Genomic DNA, 24,769 nt, shown 5'->3' with positions numbered 1-24,769 from the left:
TTCCGGCCTGCATCCTGCATCTTCCAATCTGGCGAGGAAGATGAGCACAAACAATAGCGAGACAGCTGGAGGAGGCGGACGACCACTGACGTCTTAACCTGTATTTGCCCCCAAGCACCCACTCCTGCTTCTTGCTGCCTTGTGACCCCTTCTCCTTCAGACAAAGGAACAGGGCTTCATCTCTGCCTCAACACAGAGATGATACAGACCTAGAGAGAAAGGTTCTGAGTGTTTGGTCAAAAGTCTGTGTTTGAGGAGACTGGAGGCTTAGAAATCCAGAGTGAGACAGGGTAAGGCTTCTTCCTCCTCCTCGGAGCCTGGAAGTGAGTCTTTGGGGTATGCTGAAGGGGGACGTCAGTGGAGCCCACGGAGCCCAAAGTGAAAGCTCTCAACCGAGAGGGACCCTGTAGAGGAACCAGGGTTCTAGAACCAGCTGTCTCTATCTCAGCACACAGTATCCAGCATCAGAACCAGGAGGTTCCTAGAAACCTGAGCAGTCTCTTCAGCTTGTTTCCCCTTTGTTCCTCTGAGCATCATGGACGGCCAGTGCTGGGGACCAATACTCTTTGTCCTCCTTGGCCTCTTAACTTATTGGCAACCAGCATATTCTGTTAATCAGCAAAAATGGCACCCGTGTGTGCTCTCAAGACTTTACTCAACTGCAATCTGACTAATCTTATGAAGACAACTCTCTTTAAAATTTATTTTTGGCTGCGCTGGGTCTTCATTGCTGTACGTGTGAGCAGGGGCTACTCTCTAGTCGTGGTGGCTTCTCATGTTGTGGAGCATGAACTCTAGGGCACGCAGGTTCAGTTGCTGTGGCTCACAGGCTTAGCTGCCCTGCAGCATGTGGGATCCTCCCAGCCCAGGGATCGAACCCAGGCCCCTTGCACTGGTAGGTGGATTCTCAACCACTGGATTGCCAGGCAAGTCCAAGAGATGACCCTCCTCTAATGGTGGAAGGCTCCCAGGAGTTGCAGGTACAAGGACAAGCTTCATAGGCTGATGCCTGGGTGACACCAAATGGAACCAGCCCAAGCTCTCCCCCTGTTTCCAGTGGGATAAAAGCTCAAACAGAAATGGGCAGGGAACAGCGAGAATACAGAGGAAGTGATTCATTCTTCCAGGCCTTCCTGGGCAGGAAGCGAGTGGGAGGAAGAGGGTCAGGGAAGGCTTCACGGAAGAGGTGACATTTGAACTGGGTGTGGGTGCTGGACTTCTGAAAATCAGCCACCAGTAGCCTCACAGGCCTCAGCCTGCCACTCCAGGAAGAAGAGACTGTTTTCTGGGAAAGAGCAGCCCACAGAGTAGGAACTGGAAGTCGGAAGGAGAACCAGCGGACACCAGTTCTTTGGAAACTGCTGTGCGGCTTTTTTGGAGCGTAAGTATTGCCCTATTTCCAAAGCTATCCACTAACATATGGTAACTGACACTCTGCATTGGGTTCTAGGATGGGGAAGGTGTGACAGGGCCGTATAAGGACCATGGGTGATTTACTGGAGGCTCAATATACATCAGGCACTGTGCTCTGGCCCTTAAAGGGAAAGGGCATCACTGCCCCTTCCCCTTCCATCCCCTCCACTGGCAGGAATGAGGATACTACCATGAGCTATTTGGGGCCACATAAATGAGGGGACACCCTAGGGATGGCAAAACAGGTGACTCTGAAGCAGGGCCACTATACCAACTGCAGGTTTTACCTAAGAGAAAAATAAACTTCTGCTATGTCATGTGGGATCTCTCACCTATAATATATCTCTATATCTTAACGTACTATAGCCTAACAAATATAGGGGAAGAAAACCTTGACCAAATACATAATAAATATGTATAAATATGCACATATTATAATAAGTGCAGTGAAAAAACACATATAGAATATTTCCTGAGGGAATATAATTGAAGGGGAGGCTCATAATTGTGACTCAAGGAAAGCTTTTGTCTTAGTTAAAGCTTCTGTAACAAAACACCAAGAGACCGGGTGGCTTAACCAATCAGCATTGCTTTCTCACAGTTCCAGAGTCTGGGAAGTCCACAATCAAGGTGCCGGCAGATTTGCAGTCTGATGAGGGCCCTTGTGACCTCGTGCATGCGTGCTAAGTTGGTTCAGTTGTGTCCAACTCTTTGCGACCCTGTGGACCGCAGCCTACCGGGATCCTGTCCATAGGATTCTCCAGGCAACAATATTGGAGTGGGTTGCCATACCCTCCTCCAGGGGATCTTCCTGACCCAGAGATCAAACCTGCGTCTCGTAAGTCTCCTGCCTTGCTAGGCAGGCTCTTCAACACTAGCGCCACCTGGGAAGATCCCTGTCATGACGCCGATCTAAACCTAATTACATCCCAAAGGCTCCACCCCCAAATAGCACCATCTTGTGGGTTAGGGCTTCAAGATATGAATTTGGGGAGTGGGAGACACAAATATTCATTCATAGCAGCTGCTCTGAGAAATGGATTTTGTTGAGACCAGTGGCATGGGTAGGATGTGGTCAGGGAAGAAGAGCAAAGAGAGATCATCTATGAAGGTTGCGAGCCACAGAGAACTTGGCCATGTGAGCAGAGCCCCTCGATGCTGACCCTTCAGTCCATTTCCCCATCTCACAGTCCTGTCCCCACCCGTGGGGGGATGTGCCTGGGTACCTCAGAACTCAGGAGGTAGCACAGCTGATTCTGGCCCAGATACCTCTTGAAAGGATGGCTGAGGTGCCTCTAGGGAGATCTGGAGGGCAAATACAAACCTTCCAGGAGGGAGCCCCAAGTCCAGTCAAGAAGCTGAACCTGCAGCTGGGTCCCAGGAGCAAGAGTGAGCCTGGGAGGAAAAGGAAGCTGGGGGGCTCGCAGCGGGAGAGACCCAGGAATGGGTCAGGAGGTGAGGAGACAGACAGGTGTGCAAACTGAGGCTCTGAGGCTGACCTCAGATGTGACCTGGCTAGACATGAGGCTGGTTTGTACCAGGCTGGTTTGTATCAACGTGTGGACCTAGCTCCTGGGCTCACTGCCCCTTCTAAGTGTGCGCCAGACACAAAAGCAAATACTCTTAGTATAGAGTCTCACCTCATCCTCACACACTGAACTTATGAGGTGGGCCTTGCCTCCATTTTACAAATGAAGAGACTGAGAAAAGGGAACGGTCCAAAGTCACTGACTGGGTTGTGGGACCTGGGGTGGGGGTCTGACCTCCCCCCTCAGCCACACTCCAACCCAAGGCCATGCAGGGGAACCAACCTCGCTAGGAGAGGACCTAGGCAGAGTATTGCAAACTCTTGGCCTAGTAACCAAAGATGGGCTGCAGCTGCATTGGATTTCTCTGGGCAATGACTTAAACAAACAACTCAGGGACTTGCCTGGTGGTCGAGTGGTTAAGAATCTGCCTTGCAATACAAGGGACATGGGTTTGATCCCTGATCAGGGAACTAAGAATCCAGTGCAACTAAACCTGCGTACAACGAAAGATCCTGTGTGCCACAACTAAGAACCGACACATTCAAGTAAATATTAAAAAATAATCAAATACTGAAAGTGAAGTCTGTGGACAGCGAACGGACTGCATTTGTCATAATCTCTCTCAATTATCCTCTCGTGCATTGGCTGCCTGGTCCCGAAGGCAGTGGAGTGTTACTGTGGCTTCCCTTCTAGGAAAACCTTTCTTTAGCACCAGAAGCCAGTTGAGCAAGCTTTCCTGAGCCCTTCTCCAGTCACTCTGGGATGCATCAGAGACTGGGAGCCTGAGTACTGATCTAAACTACTAGATTAGTAAGTTTAGTGCCACCTAAAACGCACAGACCTTCCTCCTATCCAAGAGGGTAACATGTGCAGGCAAGGACCCTGTTTGTAAACTAGCTATGACGTGCACCCTGCAAACAAGAAGGACGGAAAAGGCTGAGTTTTTCCTGGAGTTCTTCAGGAACAGGAGGCAATTACATTTTCCAGAGCTAGAATGCAGAAGGCGGGCAACCAGGATGTGTTGAGATAGAAGGTTCAAGAAAATGGGTGGAGAATTCCTCTCTGTGTCTTCTTCTTGCACTTTGCCAAGCTTGCTAGCTCCCTGGTGGCCAAGCACTTGGGTTTCCCATTGGAGACCCGATCTGTTTGTACTGAAGTTCAACTAGATACCACCATCAGGTCCACAGTTTCCTTTGCAAAGCTTTGGCCTCTGAACCCCTGGGGTGTTTGGAGGCACAATCTGCAGACCCCATCATGTTATCCAGGGGTAGCAACCACCTAGCTCACATGACAGCTGAAGAACTCTTGAGTTCTTCTGGTTGCAAGAGTCCATGGGCAAGGGGTGTAATTTTCCTGAACTCAAAATAGCTGTGTGTTAACTAGATGAACACAATTACTAGATGAAAGCAATTACTTTTTTTCTAGATGAAAGCAATTACTTTAAAAATAAATATAAGTAAATAAATTTTAAGTTGTCCATGGTAAGTCTACTGAAAAGCTATAATTGAAGGTTTTATGTACCATAAATGCCTTTAAAATTAAAGTTTAGCAAAAAAAAAAAGATGGGATGGGGGCCTGGGGTCACTGCGAAGAAAGATAGAATTCACCTCTGTTAATTTGGGCTTATGATGAGGGAGCATTCAGCCTTAACCCAAGACTCACCCCTTGAAAACTACTAGTTCATGCTACAATGAAATAGGCAGGAAGGGCTGGGGCTTCTGGGCTTATGAAATTTCATCTCACTTGAACAATAACAGTAAAGTGAAGCATGATTTGCCCTGGGTCATAGTCTAATTGCCTGTGAGTAAGCAGGTCCTGACCGTGCTATTTTTCAAAATCTCGAATCTGTTTCCCTGTGTCTCTCTTGAATTTCCTCTTCTATAACATGTATTTATAACCTGCCTGTTCTAAGCTGACAAGAACAATCACTAGCATTATCTGCTTCCTCTCATATCCTGGTGTAACTCACTTACCTTCTTCCCACGGTTTTGTTTTTTTTCCTCTCTCCTTGCCATCAAACTATCTTATGATGATGAAGGGAGGACAGAGATCGCACCTTTGGACTCTATTAAACAAACAAACAAAAACCAAGCTATTTGGTGCTGAGTACCTGGAAGGAGCTTAGTAAATTCATTCATTCATATGTTCATCCCATTAAGAACTTGCTCAGAGGCAGCTACATATGCCAGGTAGTAGGAATGAAGTGGAAAACAATCTATAGTCACTTTCCCTGAAGTAACTCACACACTAGTGGAACAAACAGACAAAAACAAATACTCCAGGTATTTATGAAAGAGCAGGTATTTATGAATAAGTTTGACTGTTGGTGCTGGTTTTAGTTAAAGAAGAGGGCTGATTTATGTTGATCTGATTGAAGTTGTCAAGGCATTCTCACTACTAACAGTAACGTATTAAGGACCCTCTAAAGGCAAAGCAACACTTTGATATACAGTCATGATTTGCCCAAAGATCACCAGAGCCTTCAGTTTTAGCTCTAGGGATGTGATCTTTGTTTGATTCCTTCTACTAACACTAGAACTAACACCCCAAAAAGATGTTCTATTCATTATAGGGGACTGGAATGAAAAATTAGGAAGAGATACCTGGAGTAACAGGCAAATTTGGCCTTGGAGTACAGAATGAAGCAGGGCAAAGGCTAACAGAGTTTTGCTAAGAGAACACATGGGTCATAGCAAACACCCTCTTCCAACAACACAAGAGAAGACTCTACACATGGACATCACCAGATGGTCAATACTGAGATCAGATTGATTATATTCTTTGCAGCCAAAGACGGAGAAGCTCTATACAGTCAGCAAAAACAAGACTGGGAGCTGACTGTGGCTCAGATCATGAACTCCTTATTGCCAAATTCAGACTTAAATTGAAGAAAGTAGGGAAAACCACTAGAGCATTCAGATATGACCTAAATCAAATCCCTTACGATTATACAGTGAAAGTGAGAAATAGATTTAAGGGACTAGATCTGATAGAGTGCCTGATGAACTATGGATGGAGGTTCGTGACATTGTACAGGAGGCAGTAATCAAGACCATCCCCAAGAAAAAGAAATGCAAAAAAGTAAAATGGCTGTCTGAGGAGGCCTTACAAATAGCAGGGAAAAGAGAAGCTAGAGGCAAAGGAGAAAAGGAAAGATATACCCATTTGAATGCAGAGTTCCAAAGAATAGCAAGGAGAGATAAGAAAGCCTTCCTCAGTGATCAATGAAAAGAAATAGAGGAAATAATAGAATGGGAAAGACTAGAGATCTCTTCAAGAAAATTAGAGATACCAAGGGAACATTTCATGCCAAGATGAGCACAATAAAGGACAGAAATGGTATTTACCTAACAGAAGCAGAAGACATTAAGAAGAGGTGGCAAGAATACACAGAAGAACTATACAAAAAATATCTTCATGACATAGACAACCACGATGGTGTGATCACTCACCTAGAGCCAGACATCCTGGAATGTGAAGTCAAGTGGGCCTTAAGAAGCATCACTACGAACAAAGCTAGTGGAGGTGATGGAATTCCAGTTGAGCTATTTCAAATCCTGAAAGGTGATGCTGTGAAAGTGCTGCACTCGATATGCCAGCAAATTTGGAAAACTCAGCAGTGGCCACAGGACTGGAAAAGGGCAGTTTTCATTCCAATCCCAAAGAAAGGCAATGCCAAAGAATGCTCTAACTACCACACAATTGCACTCATCTCACATGCTGGTAAAGTAATGCTCAAAATTCTCCAAGCCAGACTTCAACAGTACGTGAACCGTGAACTTCCAGATGTTCAAGCTGGATTTAGAAAAGGCAGAGGAACCAGAGATCAAATTGCCAACATCCTCTGGATCATTGAAAAAGCAAGAGAGTTCCAGAAAAAAACATCTACTTTTGCTTTATTGACTATGCCAAAGCCTTTGACTGTGTGGATCACAACAAACTGTGGAAAATTCAAGAAATGAAAATACCAGACCACCTGACCTGCCTCCTGAGAAATCTGTATGCAGGTCAAGAAGCAATAGTGAGAACCTGACATGGAACAACAGACTGGTTCCAAACAGGAAAAGGAGTACATCAAGGCTGTATATTGTCAGCCTGCTTATTTAACTTTTACGCAGAGCACATCATGAGAAATGCCAGTCTGGGTGAAGCACAAGCTGGAATCAAGATTGCCAGGAGAAATATCAATAATGTAGATGACACCACACTTACGGCAGAAAGCGAAGAACTAAAGAGCCTCTTGATGAAAGTGAAAGAAGAGAGTGAAAAGGCTGGCTTAAAGCTCAACATTCAGAAAACTAAGATTATGGCATCTGGTCCCATCACTTCATGGCAAATAGATGGGGAAACAATGGAAACAGTGACAGGCTTTTTTTTCTGGGCTCCAAAATCACTGCAGATGGTGACTGCAGCCATGAAATTAAAAGATGCTTGCTCCTTGGAAGTAAAGCTATGACCAACCTAGACAGCATATTAAAAAGCAGAGACATTACTTTACCAACAAAGGTCCATTTAGTCAAAGCTATGGTTTTTCCAGTAGTCATCAATGGATGTGAGAGTTGGACTATAAAGAAAGTTGAGCGCCGAAGAATTGATTCTTTTGAACTGTGGTGTTGGAGAAGACTCTTGAGAGTCTCTTGGACAGCAAGGAGATCCAACTAGTCCATCCTAAAGGAAATCAGTCCTGAATATTCATTGGAAGGACTGATGCTGAAGCTGAAACTCCGATACTTTGATCACTGAAGTACTGATTCATTGGAAAAGACCCTGATGCTGGGAAAGATTGAAGGCAGGAGGAGAAGGGGACAACAGAGGATGAGATAGTTGGATGGCATCACCGACACGATGGACATGAGTTTGAATAGGCTCCGGGAGTTGGTAATGGGCAGGGAAGCCTGGCGTGCTGCAGTCCATCGGGTCGCAAAGAGTCGGACACGACTGAGCGACTGAACTGAACTGAACTAACCCTAGGAGGGAGAGTTTGTTGTTGTTTAGTCACTAAGTTGGGTCTGACTCTTTTGTGACCGGCATGGACTGTAGCCCGCCAGGCTCCTCTCTCCATGGGATTTCCCAAGGAAGAATACTGGAGTGGGTCACCATTTCCTCCTCCAGGGGATTTTCTCAACCCAGGGATCAAATTCGAGTCTCCTGCATTGGCAGGCTGATTCTTTACCACCGAGACACCAGGGAAGCCCTAGGAGGAAACGAGAGGAATAAAACCATAGTAAAGTTAGAAAGTGAGTGCAAGGTGTGTGTGTGTGGGGGGGAGATGCTTCTTAGCTCATCAGTTATTAGAAGGACCCTCTGTCTGATGCACTGCAGTGACGGTCTCAGAATCAACCACCTGGGAGATATTGAAGGAGAGGGCTGACCTGCAATGGAGATGTACCAAATCTTGCAGGCAGGAAAGCAGTGATGGCAAATTCAAGGCACCCACGCTATTACTCCCCTCACCAGCACCCATGGCAGCCACCAGCGACTGATCAGCCTACCAGATCTCAACAACAGCTGCCCATCAGAACCAACTTTTCTGTGATTCCGATGATTCTCATTATTCTAGTAAGCATGGCACACAACTGGTCCCACCCTAGATGCACAAAAGAGAAGTGAATCCAACCAGTGCCTCGGGGCATTTAGGCTTAATTCTCTAAGGAACCCCTGGCTGCCAACACTACTTGGATTTCAGTTTCGTGAGATTTTGAGTTGAGAAACCCAGGTGAGTCGACAGGAACTGTGAGGGGATAAATGGGCATTGTTTTAAACTGCTATATTGTGTTCCACTAGGAGAAGGCAATGGCAACCCACTCCAGTGCTCTTGCCTGGAGAATCCCATGGACGGAGGAGCCTGGTGGGCTGCAGTCCATGGGGTCGCAAAGAGTCGGACACAATTGAGCGGCTTCACTTTCACTTTTCACTTTCATGCATTGGAGAAGGAAATGGCAACCCACTCCAGTGTTCTTGCCTGGAGAATCCCAGGGACAGCAGAGCCTGGTGGGCTGCCGTCTGTGGGGTCGCACAGAGTCAGACACGACTGAAGCGACTTAGCAACAGCAGCAGCATTGTGTTCCACAGTGATAGAAACCTAACAGATTGTATCTACTATAAAACACGCCATTGATTCTAAGACATGCCGATGGCTTCATAACATCTGGGGAAACAACAAAAACTACAGCATTAAATGTTGGCATCAATTCTGAGGCATAAATTGAAAGATATTCTGATTTAGAAGTAGTAAAATGAAAAAATGTGTATCTTGTATCAGTATTATTGTATTTGTGAGGCACCAAAAAGTTTCCAATCCTTATCACATGTGATTTTACTTAGTTCTCCTATAAACTCTGTGATTGTTGAGAGGGGAGGTATCATGATGAGAAAACTGAGGTACAGAGAAGTTAATGAAATTCAAAGTAATAACACTAGACAGAGCCTGGACCAGAATCTAGACTTGCACTTTCCATTATGCCAGGACCAGACCATCACTTCTCATTTTGCCAACATTTAACATCCCTTCAAGAAGAAACTGTGCCACCAACAGCCTTGCTCAGGGGAGAGCCACCAAGACTGTATTTTCTTCTAAGTGAGCCTGTCACTTCTTTTTATTTTTTTATTTTTTTACAATTTATTTTTGGCTGTTCTGGGTCTTTGTCGCTGTGCACAGGCTTTCTCTAATTGCAGCGAGAGGGGGCTCCTCTGTAGTTGCGGTGTCCGTCTGGGCTTCTCATTGTGGTCGTTTCTCTTGTTGCAGAGCATGGGCTTTAGGGTGCACGGCGGTTTTCAGCAGTTATGGCTCCCAGCTCTACAGCACAAGCTTAATAGTTGTGGCACACGGGCTTAGCTGCTCCACGGCATGTGGGATCTTCCCAGACCTCGGAGGGGTCAAACCCATGTCTCCCACACTGGCAGGCGGGTTCTTTTCTATTGAGCCACCGGGGAAGCCCAAGTCTGTCACTTCTGAAAGAACCTGGTTAGAAGTATGTATCCAAGGCTGCCAATCCACAGTCTCAGTTATCACGTATGGAATGGGTCAACTCACAAAGATGAGCTGGGGCTCATTAGCTTCCCCTGTGTGAGGCATTAATTCAGTATTAGAGCAGGACCATCATATGAGCCATGGACAAACAGGGACTATGTGGGAGCACACGCCAAGTGTAATGAGAGGAGGCCATCCAATGGCATGAGGAAAATGAACAATGGAGGAAGCAGAGGAGCCTATGAACGAGACCATGGAGGCCATCAGAAGATTGTCCCTGGAGCTGCTTCTGTTCCAGACATGCCCCATTCCAATTACAGCCCTTCGGTGTCCTTAAAATCCTCTCCCAGCTTTATTGAGACACTGGCATAAGTCTCTGTTCATTGGAACCATAGCATTTATAGAGTCATGATCCATGTTGTCCAGTTTAGAAGTACAGTTAAAGAAACACTGTTCATTCAAAAAGTGAATGCCACAATAACCTGTATTTATCAGACACAGATACTACCTTTTCACCCCTAAAGCCCACTGTCTTCTCACACCACAGTTGCACATGTTCTCAACAATCCCCCATGAACAGTCAACTCCTAGCTCTTCTTCCCGTGCGCATCTTACTATCTTCCTGACTTTTCCATCATCTTAACATTACCCATCACAAAAGCCCAAGAACCGGTCTAGCAAGACAAGGTCATCCTTGAAGGATGAAGGAGAAAAAGGGCCTAGGTACTCCAAGTTAGAATCCTCTTTAATGAGAAGAGGGTGGGAAAACATATGAGAACACTCATATTTCAATCATTATTTACCTTGTCATCACACAGTCAAGGAAAAAAACCTAACTAAAAGAATCTAATTTTAAAATCATGGTCACTGTAAGCTTATGCCATGAATATCTAGGAACTGTGTTTATAGATTGCACATCGACTTATTCTGAGTTTTCTAGGGATAACACTTGTCAAATGATCTGGTGAAAAGAAGTAGATGGGCTAAATGACCATGTTAGCCAACTCACACAGCTAGTGAATATGCAGCAGGATTGGGGTGGGCGAGAGAAGGTGTGTCTGAGTGTGAGTTCCTGTTTACCTTAGGAGGCTCAGAATATCAATTCAAATGCTGCCACCAAAAATATGGTCACTAGAAGCAGCTAAAACAGTTTTTGTAGTTATTTTTGTCCTTAGAGTATATCTCACACATGATGTATAGTCAAATCAGTGAGTTTTAAAGAACTAGTTCCTCTCTGATTATACCACCAACTAGATGTACAGTTAGGTTCACCTATTTCACTGCACTTTTGACATTTATGAATTGTTTGTCAAATTTAGTTTTCTATGAAATGAAAGATCAGAATTTAATTTCCTAATAATGTAAAATGTTTACAAGGTCCCAAAGTCAAATGTGCAAAACTTACTTTTCATTTACTTTACACTTTACTTTCATGTGACCCCACCTCGGTGCTTTTTAACAGCTTCCGTCCACCCAGCAGTGTGGTTACTGATGTCTTATGAACAGCCTCTTTAGCAACTCACACATCAGTGGTTCTGTTATGTTCTCCAGCTGCCAGCCCACTACATCTGGTTCAAACACTGTTGTAGGAGGGAGAAGGGGAGGAGTGATGATGAGAGTAATGGTAATAATAATAGCAAATCCTTAAGGAAGTGCTTCCTGTTTGCTAGCTACTGTGCTAAGCTTTTCCTTGGATTAATCTATTTTATCTTCCTATTTATTTGCTGGATACTGTTATTGTCCCTATTTTACAGAGAACACTGAGAAATTGGAGATAGTAAGTGGCAGTATCAGAATGAAGCCCAGGTCTCCAAGGACTTCCATATTTCTTAGAAAAGATCTGATGTGTTATTTCTCAAATTATAAAAGCAATATATTAAAGTTTGCATACTTCTTGTAATCAGTAAAACAAAACAGATGCTGGCATTCTGACAGGTGTGAGGTGATATCTCATTGTGGTTTTGCTTTGCATTTCCCTGACAATTCACAATGTTGAGCATCTTTTCATGTGTCTGTTGGCCATCTGCATTTACTCTTTGGAAAAATGTCTTCTCAGGTCTTCTGTCCATTTTTTAATCAGTTTTTTTTTTTAATTTTGAGTTATATGAGCTATTCATATATGTGGGTATTAATTCCTTATGGGTCATGCTGTTGCTGCTGCTGCTAAGTCACTTCAGTCGTGGCCGGCTCTGTGCGACCCCAGAGACGGCAGCCCACCAGGCTCCGCCGTCCCTGGGATTCTCCAGGCAAGAATACTGGAGTGGGTTGCCATTTCCTTCTCCAATGCGTGAAAGGGAAAAGTGAAAGTGAAGTTGCTCAGTTGTGTCCGACTCTCAGAGACCCCATGGACTGTAGCCTACCAGGCTCCTCCGTCCATGGGATTTTCCAGGCAAGAGTACTGGAGTGGGGTGCCATTGCCTTCTCCGTTATGGGTCATATCATTTGCAAATTTTTTTTCCATTCAGCAGGTTGTCTTTGCATTTTGTGGATGGCTTCCTTGGCTGTGCAAAAGCTTTTAAGTTTAATTGAGTCCCACGTGTTTATTTTTGCTTTTATTTCCTTTGCTTTAAGAGACAGATCCCCCAAAATACTGCTGCTATTTATGTCAAAGAGTGTTCTGCCTATGTTTTCCTCTAGAAGTTTTGGAGTATCTGGTCTTACGTTTAGATCTTTAATCCATTTTGAGTTGTTTGTTGTTTTTTTTTTTTTTTTTTGGTTTTGTTTTGGCCATACCCTGTGGCATGCGGGATCTTAGTTCCCCGGCCAGGGATCTAACCTGTGTCCCACCACAGTGAAGGCCCAGAGGCTTAACCACTGGACCACCAGAGAAGTCCCATTTTGAGTTTATTTTTGTACATGGTGTTAGAGAATGCTCTAATTTTATTCTTTTACATGTAGCTGTCCAGTTTTCCCAGCACCATTTATTGAAGAGACTGTATGTGTGTTCTTGCCTCCTTTGTCATAGATTAATTGACCATAAGTGTGTGGGTTTATTTCTGGGCGCTCTATCCTCTTCCATTGATCAAATAACAAATGTTGGCAATGTTGGCAAGAATACAGAGAAAAGGGAACCCGTGTACACCATCAGTGGGAATGTATTAATAAATTGGTTCTGTCACTGTAGAAAACATTATGGCGTTTTCACAAAAAACTAAAAATAGAACCACCATATGACCCAGCAGTTCCACTCTGGGGTATATATCTGAAAAAAAAACAAAAACACTAATTCAAAAAGACACATGTACCCTAATGTTCATAGCACCATTATTTACAATTCACAAGATATGGAAGCAACCTAAGTGTCCATCAACAGATGAATGGATAAAGAAGTAGTTTCATATATATATATATATATAGTTATATATATATAGTTATATATATATGTAGTTATATATAGTTATATATATGTGTAGTTATATATATATATATATGTAGTTATATATATAAATATATAGACTAGAATACTACTCAGTAATAAAAAAGAATGAAATTTTGCCATTTGCAGCAACATGGATGGACTTGGGAGGGCATTATGCTAAATTAAATAAGTAAGAGAAAGACAAATACTCTATGATATCATTTATCTATGGAATCTGAAAAAATACAACAAACCAGTGAAGACAACAAAAAAGCAGACTCCCAGATATAGAGAACAAACTAGTGGTTACCAGTGTGAAGAGGGAAGGGGCAAGATAAAGGATTAAGAGGTTCAAAGTATTAGGTATAAAATGAGCTATACTGTAAAAGGTGGGGGATATAACCAATATTTTATAATAACTATAAGTGGAATATAACCTTTAAAAATTGTGAGTCACTATATTTTACATCTGTAACATATTATACAGCAACTACAATAAACAAACAAAAAGTGAAGTGAAAGTAGCTCAGTCATGTCCGACTCTTTGCAACCCCATGGACTATACAGTCCAGGGAATTCTCTAGGCCAGGATACTGGAGTGGGTAGCCTTTTCCTTTTCCGGGGGTTCTTCCAAACCCAGGAATCAAGCTCAGATCTCCCACATTGCAGGCGGATTCTTTACCAGCTGAGACACAAGGGAAGCCCAAGAATACTGGAGTGGGTAGCCTATCCCTTCTCCAGCGGATCTTCCCTACCCAGGAATCAAACCCAGGTCTCCCACATTTCAGACATATTCTTTACCAACCGAGCTATCAGGGAAGCCCATATCTGCATTCATTTCACACCTGCATCACCACCCCCTCCCACACACGTATAAAAAATCCAGGTTACCTGTTAATGTGATTCCTTCTATATTCTTCTCCATTTCAACTAAGCCATATATAAATATGTAAAAATATACATACATGCATAGCTTTTTGTCATTGTCTATTTTATAGAAATGAGATGAATTATACACATTTCTTTACATGTGGCTTTCCCTGGGAATATCTCATGGAAATCCCTCCAAGTCAACTAGTATGACTCATTTATTTCTTTAAGTGGCTATATTACGTGTTTAGCTATGCCAAAATCTATTCAACCATTCCCATAGTGATGGGCCCATTTGTTTCTATTTTTGTCACTGTAAACCACTAATTGCAATATACTATTGCTGCACAGAATATTCTTGTACATAAAACTTTGCGCTTCTCTAAGGTGAAATTAATGTCTGTATAAAAATTAATTCTATATAGGAGGATTTTTTAAAATGCAATCTGCCCTTACTGTCAACAGAACATACATTATGTGAGAATTATAACAAACAAAAAAGCCCAGTGCTTTTATTTTTTAACCCCAGTGCTTTTGCAGAAATGAAGGTAAGAAAAATAATTGGTATAGACCAGCTGTATAAGAATTTATGAATTATGTATATGCCTTTACTTTATTATCTCAACACCATCAGCCCCTCAACATAATACCTGAACATTTGCAGTACTAATTATAGTTACACATCTTTGGTATTTTGCCTTCTTTTAGTCACACAAAATGTATAACTTTTCATGTATATTTCGACTTTTCATTGTAAAGATGTATTTGCCAAGGGAAGAAGAGACAGCATTTTATTTAACAGTTTGTTAGCTAGCTTGTTTTGTGACTTGAATTATTTAGACATATGGTAAGTGGGCCTCAACTTGTCCTCCTGCCCGGGCCCTGCAAATGTTGATGAAGGACGGATCTGCTTTCAGCCCAGACTATGTTCATTTATTAATTTGTTCCTTCTTCATTCACTCAACATGTTGTTTGTTTAACCTTTTTAATGAGCCAAGCAGTGTATTAACTTCATGTATTCCACAAAACTCTACTGAGCGTCATTAGAGTTCTGAGGATTTAAGACTCAGCTGGTACTAAGGGTAATCTGATTGAAATGATACAATTGTAATTGGAAAGAGTTTGGTCCAGTGATAAAAAGAGGGAAATGATTCAAAGACTGTGATAAGTGCTTAGGAAGGTGTATACATAGTGCATTGAGCACAGAGAGGAGAGGATACCTCAACCTGGGGACATTGGGGACAATTTCACGGAGGAGGAAGTGACATTTTGGGTGGGTTCATGAGTTCTCCATGAGTTCAGCTGCATGCAGTCACTGGGTCAAAAAGAAATACGATATAGGATATATAGATATTTATAACATGTTCTTTATGATAATATATAACATCATTTATTTATAGCAATGTATATCTGTTGTTTAGTCACTAAGCTGTGTCTGATTCTTTTGAGACCCCATGGACTGTGTAGCCTGCCAGGCTTCTCTGTCCATGGGATTTCCCAGACAAGAATACTAGAGTGGGTTGCCATTTCCTACTCCAGGGGATCTTCCCCACTCACGGATCAAACCTGCATCTCCAGCATTGGCAGGTGGATTCTTTACCACTGGGCCACAACTTATGTAAATTTAAAATTGTTACCTAATACTATATAAATATGTTTACTATAAGACAGTATACAAATACATAGCAAAGGTATGTAACATATATTCTATATAAATGTGGGGACATAGAAAAAATATCAGTAGAAAATTAAGCCTAACATGGGGAAGCATTTCCCCTTAAGAGTCTTGTCACTCTAAGTCGCTGAGACCTGTGGAGAAGGGCAGGGATCTGTGAGGGTGAAGGAAGGACACAGATGAAGAAATCAACAGCTTGAGGAAAAGGACAGTAGCTGCTGGGATTGATTGCGGTAGGAGCTGAATCTCTTGGGTGAGAAGCAAAGTTCTGTCCACACCGGCAAAATGATAAAGATGGAGCAACTGGTGGGTGAACTAGGCTTTCACTTGTTTGTTTCAGCCACTGAGATGATTCACCCCAAAGCCCACTTCAAGAGCAGGCTGATGGGACACCCATGTCACGTACCAGCGCTGGCCTGCTGTGCTAGCTAAGGTTCTCCAAGCTCCACCCTGCCACCTGGATGATTCCAGATGCTGCCAGCACACCCACGACAGGGCGTTTGCCTGTAGGTGTTTTTCTGACCCCATTACCTCAATCCAGGATATTCTCCAAAGCTATTATTGCCCAGAGCACCTATGTCTCACACCCCCACGGTTCAGTGATCTCACCTCTCCAAGATGGCCACCAAGGTGGACCAGGGAAACCCCTGCCCTGGGAAATCCAAATGGAGTCAATGCTGAGAACCCAAATAGAAAATTTCAACCAATAACTACATTTTCCTCAATTGCAATATGTGATCCTCCCCATTCTGGCTTTATTTTCCACAACTACATTTGCAAATGAGACTGACCTTAAACAATTTCCAAGCAAATTAACAGGGACAATGTTGGGCAGGAGCGATGGAGATATAGTTTTTTCACTTTTACATCCGCAGTGACCAAATAAACATTAGTGCAAGTAGATGAACCTGGAAGCCCCATCCAGTTGAGAACCTATCCACTTCCATATTTCACAGATTTCCTCAACATGCCGCCCAATCCTCAGCACATCTGGTAAACGGGAGGCCACGATGCTCCATTCCGATCTCCCTTATGGACTGAAACCCTCACTCCCAGAGATACGGCGAGTGCTGAGAGACCCTCTTGCATAAGAAGGGTCGCCACTCTGGTGGCAGCTTGCATCCTGTGACTGGTCAATTCATGGAGATGAATCATGCCTGTTGCTCTTGTCCCAGTGCCGAGACCCTTTCAGGTCCTGAGAGCCCCATGGGATTCACTGAGGCTTGTGTGGTGACTGCATGTACACAGACCAGGGTCTCCCTTTGCCCAATGCCACTTTCTTCTCTTCCTTTTGGAAGCCCTTGACCCCCAGAGCTCTCTTCAACTTGTTTGCATTTTAGAGTCTGCTTCCCAAGGAACCCAACCTGGGACAACCTGTGCCAGGACAGTCTGAGGAATGGTCTCAGGAAACAGCCTCTGAGAGCTCCATCCTGGGGGAAGGTGGAGCCATGACTCCCTGGCACATGTGCACCAATGCAATTGTTAACACAGTCCCAGCTGCGAACTGGGATGGTTCACCACATGGGGACAACATATCAGGCTGAAATACATGGAAATGGTAATACAAACACAATAAAGTAGAAATGGATGGCTGTTGATAGAGAAAATTAATGCTTTAGAAAAGAAAAAAAAAGATAAAACATGAGTGGTCGTTTATTAGCGATTAAAGGCTAAGTGTGAAAGCCAGAGGGCCTCTGGCCAGCAAATAAGAAACTCTCATCTCTCGCAGCCAAGAGGAAGATGGAGCTGAGGATAAGGACCAGGGCTTAATTATAAGAGAAGTCAAGCTCCCAAGAAGGTTAAACTCCCAAATAAGGTAGTTCTACTATGGCAAAGTCAGGCTCTGATATGAAAGAATGGGACCCAGAGACAAGACAGGAACACTGATGTTGATGTATTTGAAAACATGGAATCCTCAGATACCCTGGAGCCCTCTGGCCTGCTCAGAAGTTGCCCACCCCTCCCTATTAAACACAATCCCCTCAATCCAGGAGATGACTCAGAGGCCTCCCAGTCGTGTAACCTGCTCTCCTCTGAGTCAACCCCCACCTCCCTCCTGGCACTAGACCAGCAGCTGTTAGGGTAAGGTCACAACATAAGCCAGACAGGGGAGTCCTGCATCAACTAAGGGAGAAATGGAATTATCCACTCAATGAACCAGCTGCATGATGCAAGACAGTGGGGACTGGATTCTGATGCTGCTGGATACAAGGGGTCAGAATATCAGGTTAGGTAAGGAGTCTATCAATGTGAGCACACCCTATCATGACACATGATTTAATAACCCATCAAGGACTACAAAAGATGGTATCAGCATACCACTAGAATGGCCCTTGGAAGCTTGGGAAAAGCAACAGCCAACACCAGTCACACAGAAATGCCAGACTGCCATGGCAGATATGGAAGAAAGAATCAAAATCTCAGAGAAGTGAGAACGCTAGAAGGAATCCACTTTTAAGGTCTGAAGACCTGCTGCATATAGGAAGCTCTGGCAAAGTGATAGGAAATGCTCTGATGTAAGGATCACTGGCATTTCTGAGAAGCTCAGTGGTGACCCTCATCTGAACACCCAAGCTGACCATAGCAGATGCTGTAACAGAACCAGGCTCCCAGGGGATGAGAGATTCTAAAATATTTAAAGGCCAGGTAATGCTTAGCCAACAAAAAATGGATTCAATTATTATAATTAGTGGTAAAGTGGAAGTGCCTCCTAGGGAGTTGAGGGAGTCTAGGGTGACTGACTGTTTTGCCCAGGGACTAAGGGATGTCCAGGAAGGCAGGGTGTTCAGTGTTTAAACAGAGACAGCCCTGGGAAAACCAGGATGGTTGACCACGCTAAGGGTGACCCATATAGAGCTATGAACACCTATGGCCATTTACTCAAGTAATCCTACCCTGGAGAAAGGCAAACATCCAAATATTTCAAGGACTATTGAACACAGGGTCTAAGTTAATGGTATCTGAGACCTGAACTATCGGCTGGTCCCTCATGAGATTTGGGGCTTATGGGGACCAGGTAATAAGTTGAGTTCAGCTCATTGTGGGTCCAATGGATCCACAGACAAACCTAGTGGTCAGTTCCCAGATATGTAATTTTAATAGCTATACTTGGGAACTTCCCTGGTAGTCCAGTTGTTAAGAATCTGCCTGCCAACACAGGGGACACCGGATTGATTCCTGTTCCGAGAACACTCCATGTGCCATGGGGCAACAAAACCCATGAACCACAGTTACTGAGCCTGAGTGCCCTAGAGCCCATGCTCAGCAACAAGAGGAGCCACTGCAATGAGAAGCCAGTGCACTGCAACTAGAGAGTAACCCCCTCGCCAAAACTAGAGAAGCCCCACACACAGCAACGAAGACCCAGAGCAGCCAAAAATAAAAATAAATTTTAAGAATAAGTAATGAAAAAAATTGCTATATTTTGCAGTTCACTGAGCATCTGCAGTGATTCCTTCGTTTGTGGAGTAAGAGCTATTATAGTGGGAAAGATCCAGAGTAAGCCTTTGAAATTGGCCCTCCCCCACAGCCAACATGGTTAATCCAAAATAATATTGTGTCCTTGGGAGGAGAGCAGAGATTACTATCTCCTTAAAGACCCAAAGGCTGAGAGGCAGTGACCCTTACCATGACACCTCCAAAGCCAGATATGTCCCGGAGGACACCAGTGGCCTCCTGCAAAATAGTAACCTCAACTGCAACCGGCACATCAGAAGCCAGAGCTTAATTAGATTAGACTACATGCTCTCAGGCGCACAGTATGTTGCCACTGATCTAGCGAATGCGTTCTTTTTGATCCTTACTAGAAAGGAGAATGAAAAGTAGTCTGCATTCACTTGAAATGGACACCAGTCTCCATTTACAATCTGGTCTCACAGGAAGAAATGAAACTCCATGCCAAACGAGCATGAGGACGGAGCTAATATATGCCAAAGTGACCTGGGCTGTCCAGACGTTTCAGAGTGTGTCACGGTATTGACATCATGTAAATCAAACCAGATGAGGAAGAAGTAGCAAAAAATGTGGGAGATGCCGGTAAGTCACAGGTGCTCCAGAAGGCAGGAAATAAGTTCCATGACGATGCAGGGGCCTAGCCCATCAGTGAAGGCTTCCCAGTTTGGAAGGCATGTGGACAGATACAACAGTCATAGCCTGAGAAGGGCAGGGTGTCCAGGGGCTTAAGCCATTTGCATGAGGGTCTGTCTCTCTGCCAGGTAAGCCAATCAGATCAGCAGAGCTGTTAGTGGAGGGCGAGAGTGGTCTGGGATGGAGGAAGGGGACTAGTGGAGGAATGCCTAGGGGTGTGAGGATTAGGTGCTATCTTGGGACAGGCGACAGTGGCAGGGGCTGAAATTCACCCCATTCACTGTTCCTTTATATTAAATAGACTCTAAATGGCACAGGGTGGACTGTAGGGCACTCTGAGGTGTACCAGTTGATAACAGCTCGGCTGGGCTCCCCACTCTCCACTCCTACCGCCACAATGGTCCTTAGGCAGGGAGGGCTCCTCACCCATGGACACAGCTCCTTCCCCGAGTAGTCTGCTCGCCACGACTGCTTAACACAGGCTGTCACCGTCAGGCCCCTCTGGCTGGGCTGAGGTCATGTCATGGACCACAGACCCACTTGTCCCTTCACCCAGTTCTGCTCCTTTCACTCCCCCACAGGCATCGATCCCCAAAACACCCCATACACAAATGTCCATTTCAGACCCCGCTTCCCATGGAACGTAACCTCCAACACAGCCTCGCTCATCTAATTTTTTGTAAGAAAAGATACATTTAAAAAATATCTGAAACTTCAGCTTTTTCAGTCCCCAAACATCACATATGAAAGAGAAGCCTCTAATGTCATCACGAGGTAATACAACACACCATTACTGGCACTTAAAGAACAAAGAAAAAGTAGGGGTTGGGTGAGTGCTCCGAGTTACGTCATTGTCAGCCTGTTATCAGGCAACGGAAATCTTCCTGTTACCCATGAAATAAGGGAAAGGAATGCATGATTGATAGGATCCTGAAATCATAAACATGCTTCAAAGGAAAATTAAAGCAACACAGGCCACATGGAAAACAACTAATTCCCCTTTCCGAATCATCTCACTTAGTCTTTACAATTATCCTTGGAAGTGGGTAAAACAATCACTGTCACTTTGCAGATGAGAAAACTGAGGCTTAGCCATTTGTCCAAGATCACACAATCAATCAATCAATGGTGGAGCTGGTGAACCCAAGACATTGATTTCTGACCCTGAGGGCTCCAAGAGTCTCTCCTGTCTCCACACAGGTAAACGCCAGAACACCTGGATGCAAAGCATTGCACTAATTCCGAGCAAAACTCTAGTTAATTATTTATACCCTAGGAACACATACCTTATTTTTATTAGGTGCTACTAATGGGAAAAGAAAAGGAATTCATTACAGAAATTACTATGCATTCTTGTTTACTGGAACACATCAATTCTGTGTTTAAAAAAAAAAAAGAAGCTATTTCTATGAATCTGGCTCAACTACTCAAACTCTGCCTTGACAGAGACATGACAACCATGATGGGCTTTTATATTATCCCACTCAGTAATCTCCATATGGTGAAGATCTGGTGTTCAAGAGCTATTGGCTTACAGTGTTTTATTGCATTTAAAGAAGACGTTTTATTGCATTAAAAAAAACAGCTTGTAGTGATTTACATTCTTACTAGACATATGTGTTTATAAGGATTGTAATTAGTGAAGGACAAAAAACTGATGCAGATAATAGCAATGCCCAGGGACTCATGAGATTTGTCATTGTCTTCTTGCTTTCTAAGCGAAAGTTTTCTACCAAATTATTTTCCCCTCAAAACATATACTTTATTTTTTTGTAATGGAAGCTGATCTTAAAAAAGATTTACTTCACAGAAACATACTTTGTACAAATATATGTAGAACATATAAGTTTTTCATGATAAATGACAACTCTATAAATATAAAAGTATAAGTAAGTAAAAGTAAGTGTTAGTCGCTCAGTCGTGTCCAACTCTTTGTGACCCCATGGACTGTAGCCTGCCAGGCTCCTCTGTCCATGGAATTCTCCAAGCGAGAATACTGCAGCGGGTAGCCATTCTCTTCTCCAGGGGATCTTCCTGACCCAGGGATTGAACCCAAGTCTCCTGCACTGTAGGCAGATTCTTTACTGTCTGAGCCACCAGGGAAACCTTAAAATTAGTATGTAATTTACATATAAATATATAAATACTATATAATACATATATATACTTTAACATTTATTGAGTGTTTACTATATGCGAGGCACTGTTCTAAAGTGTTAATTCATTTAATCTTCATTCACAAATAACTCATAAATAAATAAAACCCACGAATAACTCAACAGATAGTAACTCATAAATTCTGAGATGAGAATGTATTATATTTCATAGACAAAGAGAATATAGTGCTTTGTACAGACAAGGAAACTGAGGCACAGCCAAGTTAATGAACTTGACCAAGAGTAAACAGACAATGACTGGTAAAGCTGGGTTTCAAAGTCAGACACTGTGACTCCACTCTGTTCTTTGGGTGTAGAATTAAATGACTGAAGGAAAACAGGGCATCATTTCCCTAGTTCTTCTTCTCCCCAAGTCCTTCACTTTTGCTTCCAACCCAAAGATGTTTATTAGTGTGTGTGTTACAGGATGAACCCTCCAGGATGCTGAACTTGTCTCTTCATAGCCCCAGGGAATTATTTTCTCAACAATAGTGAAATTAACCCAGAAGCAAGTGTTCAGCCAAATCTAAGGGTCAGGGACAGTTTGAGATATTTCCAATGAATCATATGCTTACAGGTGTCAGGCAGGTGACCTAAGTGAACACAGCAGCTGGGTGGAGCCCGTGGCAAACGGGGGCCCTCCCAATGACTGAATGGGGCAATTTCTCCCCCAGCCAGCCTAGAGCTGCCAGCGGCCAAGTGGGTCCAGTGTAGACAGACCTTCCCACTTTTTTCAAGAGAATCCAGAAATGTAAAGTGTCTTGATTTTTAAACATTAGTGAATTTTTTTCTTTTCTTTTTTTGCAGTATTTGGTAAGCCAAACAATGCATCTGTAGGCCAGCTATGGATTACAGGCCACCATTTGGTAACTTCTGACCTGAATGAAAATTGAAGGGGGGGGTCTCCCAAGTGCTATGAGTTGAGGAGCACTGGGAGAGTGATCTCATTCTCTAAATATCTCCCCCCAGTGGCTTGAATTTCCAGTTATTAATTTATTCTCCATGTTAACACTGAGTTTTCCATGTTCATTAAAAGAATATGGCAGAGAAAGATAACCTGCTAAAATCCATCACAATACTTTGAAAAAAGCAACTTTAGATACTTCAAGCACCCCTTTTAGAAGGTGACATAAACTGCGTTTTTTAAACTATCTAGGAACTTCCCTGGCAGTTCTGTGGTTACTACCCCACCCTTCCAATGCAGGCAGTATGGGTTGATCTTTGGTTCCCTGGTCAGGGAACTAAGATCCCACAAACTCTGTGGCCAAAAAAAAGCTATCTAAATGCCCAAGACTGAGAGGCCAAATGAACCAGATTCTGCATTTGGCTATGCTGCCTCAGACATCTGTCTCCTGGGCTCAGCCAGTCTTTAGGCCTCCCTCCTTCACTCACCTGACTCCACCCCTTTGTGAGAGATAATTCTATGAATTCAGATTTTTTAGTTGCAAGTAACAAAAAAATAACTCCAAGTGGCCTCATGGAGAGAGAAATGAGAAAAAGAAAGGAGGAGAAGGAGCTAGAAAGAATGTGTTGGCTCCAGAAACTGGAAACTGATCTCTGGGGAATCTAGGTCAGATATGTCTGGATCCAGAATTCTAACAATCTCTCTCTCCACCCCAGCCCCACGCTCCTCTGTACTGGCTTCAATATTTGGCAGAGTGTCCCAGTGAGGTGGGCCTGGAGGCCAGCAGCAGCTCCGGTGTAACTTATACCCACTTAGCAACTCTGCATAAAGAGGTCCCCTCTTTTCTAACGCATGCCAACTCACTGCAGCTGACACTGTGGACATGGGTCACGTGTCTGCGCCTAAACCAATCACATGGTGGGGATGGGAGTAGGATACCCTGATTGGCTAAACCTGGGTTTCATGCCCCTCTACCCCTTCCCCAGAGGCCAGAATGCAGGGCCAGCTACTAAAAATTCATGAATTTAGAGTCTGATGGATGGGGGATTCCACGGGCTGCGATGCTTCATTTTCTTCCCTCAAAGTTCTCCTGCAGTTTTTGCTGCTACTGTTACAGGGCAGTCAGCACCATGCAAGCAGGCACAGAACACAGATTAGAAACACAACCTCAATCTAATCTTCTCTTCCAGGCATGTCTGCCTATTTTCTCAAAAGACATCTGCCCCCTGAGCTTGGCTTTAGCATAAGGTTCAACTTTTTATTGTGGCTTTTATAAGACTTTCTGTGATTTGAGCTCAAGCTATCTACATTTGTCTGTCAATTGAACTCTTAACAGCATTGCACTCCACGTAGCCTGATGGCACTGAAGCGCCTCCCATCTCCTCCGCAGCCCTGAACCTTTCTCCTCCCTTCCCTCTGCAGATTCTGTTCTGTTCCTGGCCTGCCTCTCCTTTCCTGCCACTTTCTGTTGCAATCCTACCTCCCATCAAGGACCTTCGTCTTTGTCTGCTGTCTGGTTCCAGCTTCACTTACTGTCATAATGCTGATCTCCCCAGAGGAATTCTCCACGTGGATGGCTTGATGGAAAGGAATGACCAACTCCTGCTACAGTTAAAGGTACTAGAACCTTCTCTACCACCATCTCGGCTTGGCCAGCGGCTGATTGTGTGACTCTGCTGGCCTGTCATACATGCTGTCCTGGCCCTTTGATCTTGAGAGAGTGACCAAAGGACCTTCTCAGCAGCATCAAAGCCAGAGGAGCCCATTCCTTCTGAGTGATCTCTGCTGGGAGTCATATTCTTCATTTC

The 24,769-nt window shown here is 43.9% G+C and overlaps 1 long non-coding RNA gene across 1 annotated transcript in view; it reads left to right on the top strand.

The window, feature by feature from the left end:
* The first annotated feature begins 466 nt into the window (after positions 1-466).
* LOC145509709 (uncharacterized) overlaps positions 467-24,769 on the top strand; it is a 28,001-nt gene continuing 3,698 nt past the window's right edge. The window contains exons 1-3 of the long non-coding RNA XR_014056327.1: positions 467-1,381; positions 2,015-2,251; positions 24,384-24,578. This is a non-coding gene — a long non-coding RNA (uncharacterized LOC145509709). The remainder of the gene's footprint in view (positions 1,382-2,014; positions 2,252-24,383; positions 24,579-24,769) is intronic.

This window comes from Giraffa tippelskirchi, chromosome 6 (assembly GCF_054371585.1).
Source record: "Giraffa tippelskirchi isolate mGirTip1 chromosome 6, T2T-mGirTip1v1.2.pri, whole genome shotgun sequence".
Lineage (NCBI taxonomy): Eukaryota > Metazoa > Chordata > Mammalia > Artiodactyla > Giraffidae > Giraffa > Giraffa tippelskirchi.
This window is presented reverse-complemented; position numbering and strand designations above follow the sequence as displayed.